The sequence below is a fragment of the Nomascus leucogenys genome, chromosome 11, assembly GCF_006542625.1.
Source record: "Nomascus leucogenys isolate Asia chromosome 11, Asia_NLE_v1, whole genome shotgun sequence".
Lineage (NCBI taxonomy): Eukaryota > Metazoa > Chordata > Mammalia > Primates > Hylobatidae > Nomascus > Nomascus leucogenys.
The window spans coordinates 72,155,266-72,169,117 of record NC_044391.1 but is presented as its reverse complement, the minus strand read 5'-3'; the positions used below and the strand labels follow the sequence as shown (position 1 = coordinate 72,169,117).

The 13,852-nt window shown below is 41.9% G+C and overlaps 1 pseudogene; it reads left to right on the top strand.

Annotated features, from left to right (window-relative positions):
* Window positions 1–432: 432 nt before the first annotated feature.
* LOC100606174 lies at window positions 433–1,665 on the top strand (annotated as a pseudogene).
* Window positions 1,666–13,852: the final 12,187 nt, after the last annotated feature.

The window sequence follows — 13,852 nt, the reverse complement described above, 5'->3', positions numbered from 1 at the left end:
AGTAGGAATACTCATCCGATAGAGTAATAATACTTCCCTCCTATAGAAGAATACTACAAGACACTATATTAAAGGAAGACATTTCACTTTCCTTTGATACTAGACCTCTTCTATCTTCTTGTCTGAATTTCAAGTGTGCTGATGCCGATTTTCTATATTGCAATTGCATGCTGCCCTCTAGTGTTCCTCTATATTATTACACCCTGTTGTAATAGGTTGATGGAGCGGAGGGAGGTCTGGGGGAAAGTAAATGTATAGGACATGGGATAGAACTGTCGAAAGCACGCAAACAATAGCCACTTAAATGGTGAAACATAATCAATGGTCCTATTTTTTCTGTAACAATAAAAAATGTTCTTGTTTTGGGTCGGAATAACGACAGCTAATATTTATTTATCATGTGCCAGGCACAATGCTAAGAGCATTGCAGGTATTAAATCATTTAACCCAACAGAACAAATAAGACGTAGTGTTTCATAGATCGCTAGGGTGATTATAGTTTAGAATAACCTATTGTATATTTCAAAATAGCTAAGAGAATAATACAAATGTTTCCAGCAAAAAGGAAGGACAAGTATTTAAGGTGGTGGCTGTCCCAATTACACTGATCTGTTCTTAACAAGTTATATAAATGTATTAAATTATCATATGTACCCCCAAAGCACATATATCTATTATGTATCAATAAAAAATAAAATTCAAAATAATTTCATCCAACAATCCAAAGAGGGGAGCACTATTAGCTGCTCTGCGCATGTGCAGTGCTTCAATGTCACATCAAAACAAAGCAAAATCAGGGAACAGAGTGGTCAACGGGCTACAGAGCAACATGCCTAAGTTTTGTTGTGACTTCTGCAATACATACCTCACCCATGACTCTCCATCTGTGAGAACCTACCATTGCAGTGGAAGGAAACACAAAGAGAATGTGAAAGACTACTACCAGAAATGGATAGAAGAGCAGGCTCGGAGCCTGACAGAACAAAGACTGCATCTCAACAAGGAAGAACACCTCCTACTCTGTTCTCTGCTCCTCCTTCTGCAGGAGCGATGATCCAACCTCCCCCCAGTCTCTTCCTGTTCCTCACCAGGTATGATGCCAGCACCCCATCTGGCGGGCCCTCCCATGATGCCAGTAATGGCCCCCCCTCCTCCTGGATGATGCCAATGGGGTGTGCTCCTGAAATGAGGCTGCCCATGGGAGGTGATATCATTTGGCTCTGTGTCCCCACTCAGATCTCACCTTGAGTTGTAATAATCTTCACATGACGTGGGAGAGACCCGGTGGGAGGTAATTGAATCATGGGGGTGGGTTTTTCTCATGCTGTTCTCGTTATAGTGAATAAGTCTCACGAGATCTGACGGTTTTATAAAGGGGAGTTCCCCTGCACACGCTCTCTTGCCTGCTGCCATGTAAGATGTCCCTTTGCTCTTCCTTTGTCTTCCACCATGATTGTGAGGCCTCCTTAGCCATGTGGAACTGTGAGTCCATTAAACCTCTTTCCTTTATAAATTATCCAGTCTCAAGTTGTCTTTATTTGCAGCATGAGAACAGACTAACACAGGAGGCCACATGCAAATGATGCCTGGGCCCCCAGTGATGAGTCCTCCCACCCTCCCACAATGGTGCCCACTTGGCCCCAAATGACTCGACCAGACAGATAAGAGTAGAGGGGAGGCCTCTTTAGATCAGTTTTATATTACTTGTTCTGCTTCACAAGGAGATCATGGTGCTGTGACTCTGGGTGTTTTCTTAACAGCATGAAAAAGAAGACTTGCTCCTCCTTCCGATCAAAGAGAGAATAGTATTAGAGGGGAGAAGTGGGACCAGCAAGAGTGAAGTTTTCATTTGTATTGTGAAATGTGAAAATAAAATTATCAACTCTATTAGCTAAAAAAAAGAAAAACAAAATCAAGGGGCATATGATGGATAGAGAGAGGAATATCAGAATGAAGATACACGCAGATGGCAGGGTCAGTGCTCTGTACTGCTGTTACATTACCTGTTATTAATAATATCTGGGTGGGGAGCTTTCAATTTACCCTCAAAAGTAAACCATTTCCTTTCCTTTTTAATAAACAACTTTTTTAGGATATAGTTCACATACCACACAATTTACCCACTTGAAGTGTACCGTTCAGTGGTGTTTAGTATATTCACAGAGATGTGTAAGAACACCACAATCAATTCTAGATCATGTTCATCACCCCTAAAAAAAATCACACGCCCATCAGCAGTCACCCCCCATTTCCCCAAACTCCACCTATTCTAGAAAATCATGACTCTACTTTCTTTACAGATTTGCCTGTTTTGCCCATTCTATATTTCATACAAATAGGATCACACAATACATACACGGTCCTTTGTGACTGGCTGCTTTCCTTTAACATAATGTTTTCAAGGTTCATCCATGTTGTAATATATATGAGTAATTCATTTATTTTTATCACCAAGTAATATTCCATTGTAAGGACACACTACATTTTAATTATCCATTTATCAGTGGCTGAATTTTAGTAATTTCCTCAGAAGACATAATTTTTTAAAATTATTTTTATTTTTTTGAGATGGAGTTACACTCTTGTTGCCCAGGCTGGAGTGCAAAGGCGAGATCTCGGCTCACCGCAACCTCTGCCTTTCGGTTCAAGCGATTCTCCTGCCTCCCCTTCCCGAGTAGCTGGGACTACAGGAATGCACCACCATGCCCGGCTAATTTTGTACTTTTAGTAGAGACAGAGTCTCTCCATGTTGGTCAGGCTAGTCTCGAACTCCCGACATCAGCTGATCCACCCACCTCGGCTTCCCAAAGTGCTGGGATTACAGGCATGAGCCACTGAGCCTGGCCTGACATAATCATTTTCAAATTGATCTGTCCTTGTTTTTAATTTCATTCTATAGCTAATACAGGAATTCAGTTACTTAAAAATTCAGTCTCTTAAAATTAAAAAAGGGAGCTGGGAGCGGTGGCTCACGCCTGTAATCCCAGCACTTTGGAAGGCCAAGGCGGGTAGATCATGAGGTCAGCAGACTGAGACCATCCTGGCTAACACGGTGAAACCCTGTCTCTACTAAATATACAAAAAAATTGGCCGGGCGTGGTGGCAGGCGCCTGTAGTCCCAGCTACTCAGGAGAATGAGGCAGGAGAATGGCATGAAGCTGGGAGGCAGAGCTTGCAGTGAGCCGAGATCACGCCACTGTACTCCAGCCTGGGTGACAGAGCAAGACTCCGTCTCAAAAAAAAAAAAAACAATTAAGAAAGGGAATCAATTAAACAAATCATGCTCTATCTTGTCCTGAAGAACCAAGACCTACCTATATTCATAAGATTCTCATTAAAGTATGAATTAAAAGCCATAAAAATAATATGCTGCATACATCTTTCTGAAGTAAGCGCACAGTGAAATCTGCTAATCAGTGATTCTTCAAGCAAGGAGCTTTAACTGGCTTTGCAGGATATTCTATTGGGATTAACAAGGGAGTAATAAAGCAGGTATTAAGAAATCAAAAAGTGAAGTGATTATGTTCATCCATGTTAAGGAGTTTACCTAGACTTCAATGATCCCCTCAATAATACAATGGTGAAGGATTCTAGAATCCTGCAGCTGAAAATGTAGAGTTCAATTATATTATTGTTACACACATTCCTTTTCATCAACTCGTAGAAGCAAATCCAATACAAGCTAATTGAGCACAAGATACGGTGTTCTTAAAGTTTGATCCCTGAAGCAGTTGTATCAGCATCATTTGGAAAATTGTTAGAAATAAAAATTCTCAGGCCAGGCACTGTGGCTCACGCCTGTAATCCCAGCACTTTGGGAGGCTGGGGCGGGCAGATCATGAGGTCAGGAGATCAAGACCATCCTGGCTAACATGGTGAAACCCCGTTTCCACTAAAAATACAAAAAAAAAAAAAAAATTAGCCGGGCGTGGTGGCGTGTGCCTGTAGTCCCAGCTACTTGGGAGGCTGAGGCAGGAGAATGGCATGAACCAGGGAGGCGGAGCTTGCAGTGAGCCGAGATCGCGCCACTGCATTCCAGCCTGGGCAACAGCGAGACTCCATCTCAAAAAAAAAAAAAAAGAAAAGAAAAAAGAAATAAAAATTCTCAGATCTGTCCCAGACCTACTGAATCAAAAATCCAGGGGAGCCCAGGTGCAGTGACTCACACCTGTAATCCAGCACATTGAAGGCCACAACAGGAGAATCACTTGAGGCCAAGAGTTTGAGGTTAACCTGGGCAACAACATAGGAAGACCCCATCTCTCAAAAAAAAAAAAAAATTAGCCAGGCATGGTGGTATACACCTGCAGTCCTAGCTACTCAGGAGGCTGAGGTAGGAGGATCACTTGAGCCCAGGAGTTCAAGGTTATAGTGAGCTATGAAAGTGCCACTGCACTCCAGCATGGGCAACAGAGCAAGACCCGGCCTCAAAAAAAAAAAAAGTCCAGGGGGATAACACTCAGAAATCTATCTATCTATCTGTCTGTCTGTCTGTCTGTCTGTCTATCTATCTATCTATCTATCTATCTATCTATCTATCTGTGTGTATGTGTGTGTGTGTATATATATATATATATATATTACACTTTAAGTTCTGGGATACATGTGCAGAACATGCAGGTTTGTTACATAGGTATACACATGCCATGGTGGTTTGCTGCACCCATCAACCTGTCATCTACATTAGGTATTTCTCCTAATGCTATCCCTCCCTTAGCACCCCACTCCCCAATAGGCCCTGGTGTGTGATGTTCCCCTCCCTGTGTCCATGTGTTCTCATTGTTAAACTCCCACTTATGAATGAGAACATGCAGTGTTTGGTTTTCTGTTCTTGTGTTAGTTTGCTGAGAATGATGGTTTCCAGCTTCATCCATGTCCCTACAAAGGAGATGAACTCATCCTTTTTCATGGCTGCATAGTATTCCATGGTGTATATGTGCCACATTTTCTTTATCCAGTCTATCACTGATGGGCATTTGGGTTGGTTCCAAGTCTTTGCTATTGTGAACAGTGCTGCAATAAACATACATGGGCATGTGTCTTTATAGTAGAATGATTTATAATCCTTTGGGTATATACCCAGTAATGGGATTGCTAGGTCAAATGGTATTTCTGGTTCTAGATCCTTGAGGAATTGCCACACTGTCTTCCACAATGGCTGAACTAATTTACACTCCCACCAACAGTGTAAAAGAGTTCCTATTTCTCCACATCCTCTCCAGCATCTGTTGTTTCCTGACTTTTTAATGATCACCATTCTAACAATGGGGTTTTCTAAATATACAGTCATGTCATCTGCAGACAGAGACAATTTGACTTCCTTTCTTCCTATTTGAATACCCTTTATTTCTTTCTCTTGCCTGATTGCCCTGGCCAGAAATTCCAATACTATTTTGAATAGGAGTGGTGAGAGAGGGCATCCTTGTCTTGTGCCAGTTTTCAAAGGGAATGCTTCCAGGTTTTGCCCATTCAGTATGATATTGGCTGTGGGTTTGTCATAAATAGCTCTTATTATCTTGAGATATGTTCCATCAATACCTAGTTTATTGAGAGTTTTTAGCATGAAGGTTGTTGAATTTTGTCAAAGGCCTTTTCTGCATCTATTGAGATAATCATGTGGTTTTTGTCATTGGTTCTGTTTATGTGATGGATTACATTTATTGATTTGCATATGTTGAACCAGCCTTGCATCCCAGGGATGAAGCCAACTTGGTCATGGTGAATAAGCTTTTTGATGTGCTGCTGGATTCTGTTTACCAATTTTTTTTTAGGATTTTCACATTGATGTTCATCGGGGATATTTGCCTAGACTTCAATGATCCCCTCAATAATACAATGGTGAAGGATTCTAGAATCCTGCAGCTGAAAATGTAGAGTTCAATTATATTATTGTTATACACATTCCTTTTCATCAACTCGTAGAAGCAAATCCAATACAAGCTAATTGCACACAAGATTCAGTGTTCTTAAAGTTTGATCCCTGAAGCCCCTTGAAGTTTTCTCTTTTTTTGTTGTGTCTGCCAGGTTTTGGTATCAGGATGATGCTGGCCTCATAAAATGAGTTAGGGAGGATTCCCTCTTTTTCTATTGTTTGAAATAGTTTCAGAAGGAATGGTACCATCTCCTCTTTGTACCTCTGGTAGAATTTGGCTGTAAATCCATCTAGAACCAGACTTTTTTTGGTTGGCAGGCTATTAATTACCACCTCAATTTCAGAACTTGTTATTGGTCTATTCAGGGATTTGACTTCTTCCTGTTTTAGACTTGGGAGGGTGTATGTGTCCAGGAATTTATCCATTTCTTCTAGATTTTCTAGTTTATTTGCGTAGAGGTGTTTATAGTATTCTCTGATAGTAGTTTGTATTTCTGTGGGATCAGTGGTGATATCCTCTTTATCATTTTTTATTGCGTCTATTTGATTCTTCTCTCTTTTCTTCTTTATTAGTCTGGCTGTCTATCTATTTTGTTGATCTTTTTAAAAAACCAGCTCCTGGATTCATTGATTTTTTTAAGGGTTTTTCATGTCTCTATCTCCTTCAGTTCTTCTCTGATCTTAGTTATTTCTTGCCTTCTGCTAGCTTTGAATTTGTTTGCTCTTGCTTCTCTAGTTCTTTTAATTGTGATGTTACAGTGTCGATTTTAGATCTTTCCTGCTTTCTCTTGTGGGCATTTAGTGCTATAAATTTCCCCTAAACACTGCTTTAAATGTGTCCCAGAGATTCTAGTACATTGTGTCTTTGTTCTCATTGGTTTCAAATAACTTATTTATTTCTGCCTTAATTTCATTATTTACCCAGTAGTCATTCAGGAGCAGGTTGTTCAGTTTCCATGTAGCTGTGCAGTTTTTAGTGAGTTTCTTAATCCTGAGTTCTAATTTGATTGCACTGTGGTCTGAGAGACTGTTTGTTATGATTTCCATTCTTTTGCATTTGCTGAGGAGTGTTTTACTTCCAATTATGTGGTCAATTTTAGAATAAGTGTGATGTGGTACTGAGAAGACTGTATATTCTGTTGAGTTGGAGTGGAGAGTTCTGCAGATGTCTCTTAGGTCCACTTAGTCCAGAGCTGAGTTCAAGTCTTGAATATCTTGTTAATTTTCTGTGTCATTGATCTAATATTGACAGTGGGGTGTTGAAGTCTCCCACTATTATTGTGTGGGAGTCTAAGTCTCTTTGTAGGTCTCTAAGAACTTGCTTTATGAATCTGGGTGCTCCTGTATTGGGTGCATATATATTTGGGATAGTTAGCTCTTCTTGTTGCATTGATCCCTTTACCATTATGTAATGCCTTTCTTTGTCTCTTTTGATCTTTGTGGGTTTAAAGTTTGTTTTATCAGAGACTAGGATTGCAACCCCTGCTTTTTTTTTGCTTTCCATTTGCTTGGCAAATATTCCTCCATCCCTTTATTTTGAACATATGTGTGTCTTTGCATGTGAGATGGGTCTCCTCAACGCAGCACACTGATGGGTCTTGACTCTTTATCAAATTTGCCAGTCTGTGTCTTTTAATTGGGGCACTTAGCCTGTTTACATTTAAGGTTAATATTGTTATGTGTGAGTTTGATCCTGTCATTATGATGCTAGCTGGTTATTTTGACGTTCGTTGATGCAGTTTCTTCATAGTGTTGATGGTCTTTACTTGGTATATTTTTGCAGTTGCTGGTACTGGTTGTTCCTTTCCACGTTTAGTGCTTCCTTCAGGAGCTCTTGTAAGGCAGGCATGGTGGTGACAAAATCTCTCAGTATTTGCTTGTCTGTAAATGATTTTATTTCTCCTTCACTTATGAAGCTTACTTTGGCTGGATGTGAAATTCTGGGTTGAAAATTCTTTTCTTTAAGCATGTTGAATATTGGCCCCCACTCTCTGGCTTGTAGGATTTCTGCAGAGAGATCTGCTGTTAGTCTGATGGGCTTTCCTTTGTGGGTAACCTGACCTTTCCCCCTGACTACCCTTAACATTTTTTCCTCCATTTCAACCTTGGTAAATCTGATGATTATGTGTCTTGTGGTTGCTCTTCTCGAGGAGTATCTTTGTGGTGTTCTCTGTATTTCCTGAATTTGAATGTTGGTCATCTTGCTAGCTTGGGGAAGTTCTCCTGGATAATATCCTGAAGAGTGTTTTCCAACTTGGTTCCATTCTCCCCGTCACTTTCAGGTACACCAATCAATGTAGATTTGGTCTTTTCACATAGTCCCATATTTCTTGGATTTCATAGTCCCATATTCCTTTTCATCCTTTTCTCTCTAATCTTGTTTTCTCACTTGATTTCATTAAGTTGATCTTCAGTCTCTGATATCCTTTCTTCTGTTTGATCAGTTTGGCTACTGATACTTACATATGTTTCACAAAGTTCTCATGCTGTATTTTTCAGCTCCATCAGGTCATTTATTTTCCTCTCTAAACTGGTTATTCTAGTTAGCAATTCCTCTAATCTTTTTTTAAGGTTCTTAGCTTCCTTGCATTGGGTTGGAATATGCTCCTTTAACTCAGAGGAGTTTGTTATTATCCACCTTCTGAAGCCTACTTCTGTCAATTCATCAAACTCATTCTCTATCCAGTTTTGTTCCCATGCTGGCAAGGAGTTGTGATCCTTTGGAGGAGAAGAGGTCTTCTGGGTTTTGGAATTTTCAGCCTTTTTGCACTGGTTTCTCCCCATCTTCATCAATTTATCTACCTTCGGTCTTTGATGTTGGTGACCTTTGGATGAAGTCCCTGAGTGGACATCCTTTTTGTTGATGTTGGTGCTATTCCTTTCTGTTTGTTAGTTTTCCTTCTAACACTCAGGCCCCTCTGCTGCAGGTCTGCTGGAGTTTGCTGGAGGTCCACTCCAGACCCTGTTTTCCTGGGTATCACCAGCAGAGGCTGCAGAACAGCAAAGATTGCTGCCTGTTCCTTCATCTGGAAGCTTCGTCCCAGAGGGGCACCTGCCAGATGCCAACCGGAGCTCTCCTGTATGAGGTGTCTGTCAGCCCCTGCTGGGAGGTGTCTCCCAGTCAGGAGACACAGGGGTCAGGGAACCACTTGAGGAGGCAGTCTGACCCTTAGCAGAGCTTGAACGCTGTGCTGGGAGATCAGCTGCTCTATTCAGAGCTGTCAGGCAGGGACGTTTAAGTCTGCTAAAGCTGTGCCTACAGCTGCCCCTTGCCCCAGGTGCTCTGTCCTAGGGAGATGGGGGTTTTATCTCTAAGTCCCTGACTAGGGCTGCTGCCTTTTTTTCAGAGATGCCCTGCCCAGAGAGGAGGAATCTAGAGAGGCAGCCTGGCTACAGCAGCTTTGCTGAGCTACGGTGGGCTCCACCCAGTCCAAATTTCCTGGTGGCTTTGTTTACACTGTGAGGGGAAAACCGCCTACTCAAGCCTCAGTAATGGTGGACACTCCTCCCCCCACCAAGCTTGAGCATCCCCGGTTGACTTCAGACTGCTGTGCTGGCAGCAAGAATTTCAAGCCAGTGGGTCTTAGCTTGCTGGGCTCTGTGGGGGTGGAATCTGCTGAGCTAGTCCACTTGGCTCCCTGGCTTCAGCCCCCTTTCCAGGGGAGTGAACGGTTCTCTCTTGCTGGCGTTCCAGGTGCCACTAGGGTATAGAAAAAAAACTCTTGCAGCTAGCTCAGTGTCTACCCAAATGACCACCTAGTTTTATGCTTGAAACCCAGGGCCCTGGTGGCCTAGGCACCAGAGGGAATCTCCTGCTGTGCAGGTTATGAAGATCATGGGAAAAGCATAGTATCTGGGCCAGAGTGCACCATTCCTCACAGCACAGTCCCTCACAGCTTCCCTTGGCTAGGGGAGGGAGTTCCCTGACCCCTTATACTTCTCAGGTGAGGCAACACCCCACCCTGCTTCAGCTCGCCCTCGTGGGCTGCATCCACTGTCTAACCAGTCCCAATGAGATGAACTGGGTACCTCAGTTGGAAATGCAGAAATCACCCACCTTCTGCATTGATCTCCCTTGGAGCTGCAGACTGGAGCTGTTCCTATTCAGCCATCTTGCCAGCAATCCTATTTATTTATTTATTTATTTATTTTGTGATGGAGTCTCGCTCTGTCACGTAGGCTGGAATGCAGTGGTGCAATCTCAGCTCAGTGCAACCTCCGCCTCCCAAATTCAAGTAATTCTTCTGTCTCAGCCTCCCAAGTAGCTGGGACTACAAGTGCAAGCTGCCACACCCAGCTAATTTTTTTTAAATTTTAGTAGAAACGGGGTTTCACTGTGTTGCCCAAGCTCTTCGCAAACTCTGAGCTCAGGCAATCCACTCGCCTCGGCCTCCCAAAGTGCTGGGATTACAGGCGTGAGCCACTGCGCCCAGCCAGCAATCTATATTTTAACAAACCTTCCACATAATCCTGATGCATTCTCTAGTTTGACAACCACCACTTGAATTCATCCTCCCTTAACACACAGAAGTATCAGGTGTCCCTCCTCATATATGAAGCCATACTGGTGTCTCTCCTGGGCTGGGCTTGTCCCATTAGCCCATTGTGGGAATTAGATGTAATTCTCTACCTCTCTTAACCGGGGTCCATGATGGAGACTGCAAATTGTTCCCCAGGGCCTATTCTACTCTTCTTCCCACCATTACAATCACTGGCCACCCCTACATGCTGTCACAACTTTTAGCAAGTCATACAGTTTCCCAGCAAGAAGTGACATGTCCAATCCTCTCTGGCCTCTAGTTATGGCTATGCAAATAATTGGTTTGGACCAAGAATGTGTGAATGGAGGTGATGCATTCAACTTCCAGATTATATTCTTTAAAACACACAAGCAAACAAGCAAAAATCTGGCTGTCTTCCTCTTCCTCTTTCCTTCCCCGCTGGAATATTGATATGGTATTTAGTGTAAGGGTGAGCACCTCATCTTAGGGGATGGTGGTGCAACAAGATAGATGAAACCTAAGTCCCTGGATGCTTGTAGATCAGAGCTGCCCCAATAACCTAAACTATCTTCTTCTGGACTACTCTGGGAGAGAAATCAATGCACTGCAATCTTGTTGGAACTAATGTATTTTTCTTTGTTACAACAACCTAGCCTATACCTTCTTTAGAAGACGTCTTCTTTAGAAGATTAAGGTTCCTTCCTAGAATTCAACCCTATATCCTTTCCTAAGGTTGAGATTTCATGCACTCATTCCCATAAAGCTACCTGTCTTAGTCTATTTGTGCTTCGAAAACAAAATACCACAGACTGGGTAATTTATAAACAACAGAAACATTTCACAGTTCTGAGGACTGGGGAAGTCCAAGACCAAGGTGCCAGCAGGTTTAGTGCCTGATGAGGGCCCAGTTTCTCTGCTACCAAGATGGTGCCTTACTGCTGGGTCCAGAGGTGACAAACACTGTGTCCTCACATGGCGGATGTGTAAAACAGATGCTAGTTCTCTCAAGCCCTTTTGTAAGGTCATTAATCCCATTCCTGAGTGCTCTGCCCTCATGACTGACTCACTCCCTAAAGGCCTCCACCTCTTAATACTCTCACATTGATGATTAGGTTTCAACACATGAACTCTTGGGCACATTCAGACCACAGCATCACCTTTTATGTATTTCCCCATCAAAGACAGTTGCCACTTCTACTTCCAGTAATGATGAGCTACGTAAGTCTAATTTTCCCACTGAGGACATCTACAAAAGCCAGACAAATGTATTTGTTGAAAACTCATAAAGGCACGAAGAACTAGCAAGGCACTTTAAAATAACTAGGCTAAGATAACAAAGAAGAGGAGAATCCGGAGAGGTGTCTTTGGGGTTGCTTTTTCCCTGAAGCATTTGCCAATTCTAGAACAGGTAACTGAGAGTCTGAATGAGATTTCTGATGATCTTGACTGGCTAAGAAAATGGAAAAATGAGAGTCAAAGCCAACCAAGGGTGGAAGAGAGGTGCCGGTAACTCCCCACTTGAGACTGGGGCCCTGAAGGGCTGCATTTTAAGCATATTTTAAGCATAAGGGCTAAGTAGAAATAGAATATCCTTGTAGGGACACAATCTAGTTTTGAATCATAGTAATCACTGAAATTGGATTAAGATGATCCTGGATTATGAGGCCTCCTAGGTGCCTTCCTAAAGCAAATATAATTCCTTCCAGAGGAACTCAATCCTGAACCTCAAATTTTCCCACCATTTTTTTTCAAATAACATCTGGCATAGGATAAAAAATAACCAAGTATTTAAGGAGACAAGACTACATGAATAGTAACAACAATAACAAAATATTAAGAGCAAGGATAAGGTGGATGTCACCGCTAATTAAGAGACAGAAATGGGCATTCAGAAATCACCTTCTGAAAACAGCTTGTCGGGAGAAGAGAATGTGATGTTTAGAAAGATGCCCCTCACAGCTAATGCAACCAGGCACTTTTCTTTTTTTCTGTTGCCCAGGTTGGAGTGCAGGGGTGCAATCACAGCTCACTACAGCCTCAACCTCCTGGGTTCAAGCGATCCTCCCACCTTGGCCTCCCAAAGTGCTAGGATTACAGGCATGAGCCACCGCGCCCAGCTTTAGGAACATTCTTAATTAGCCATCATCAAGGCTACAGTTCTTTAAAGTTGTTCTTCCACCATGAATCAGAACAATGCTTAACTAAGGCATTCTGAAGAGATACTGTGCTTTCTTCATGGATGTGCTAGGGAGCTATCTATAGCCCATTCAAAATATTCTATATGCAAATAAGAAGTTTAAGCTGGACAAAAATTCACTTTCCTGCCTTTCTCAAAGTGGTGGTATTCATGGCAGTCTTTGAGGGAAAATGGAAAACAGAAAAGGAAACAAAAAGAACAAAGCTGGAGGCATCACACTACCTGACTTCAAAATATACTACAAAGCTGTAGTAACTAAAACAACATGATACTGACAAAAAACCAGACACACAGACCAATGGACAGAATGGAGAACACAAATATAAATTCACATACTTAGAGCCAACTGATTTTTGACAAAGGTTCCAAGAACACACAATGCAGAAAAGACAGTCTCTTCAATACATGGTGCTGGAAACTGGATATCCACATGCAGAAGAATAAAGCTAGATCCCTATCTTTTACCATATACAAAAATCAAATCAAAATGGATTAAAGACTTAAGTGTAAGACCTGAAACAATAAAACTAGGAGAAAATATTTGCAAATCATACATCTGACAAGGGGTTATATATGAGGAACTCAAAACACTCAAAAGCTAAATAATAATAATAATGACAATAATCTGCCAGAATATGGTGGCTCACAGCTGTACTGCCAGAACTTTGGGAGGCCAAGGTGGGAGACTCACTTGAGGCCAGGAGTTCAAGACCAGCCTGTGCAAAATAGCAAGACTCTGTCTCTACAGAAAATTAAAAAATTAGCCAGACATGATGGTGCACACCTGTAGTCTTAGCTACTGGGGAGGCTGAGGTGGAAGGATCGCTTGAAACCAGGAGTTTGAGGCTGCAGTGAGCCATGATTGCACCGCTGCACTCTAGCCTAGACAATAGAGCAAGAATCTGTCTCAAACAAAGAAAAAGTGGTGTATAGATACAATGGAATATTATTCAGCCATAAAAAGGAATGAAATCCTGTCATATACAACAACATGGATGAACCTGGAGGATATTACGTAACATGAAATAAGCCAGGCTATAGAAAGACAAATACCTCATGATCTTGATCAAATGTGGAATCCAAAGAAGTTTATCTCATAGAAGTATTGAGTAGAACAGTGGTTACCAGAGGCTGCAGAGGGGAGGATGGAGAGAAAATAAAAACAAATTGGTCAACGAGTACAAAGTTACAGTTAGATAGGAGGAATAAAGTCTGGTGTTCTACTGCACAGTAGGCTGACTGTGGTTAACAATATTACATATTTCAAAATAGCTAGAAGAG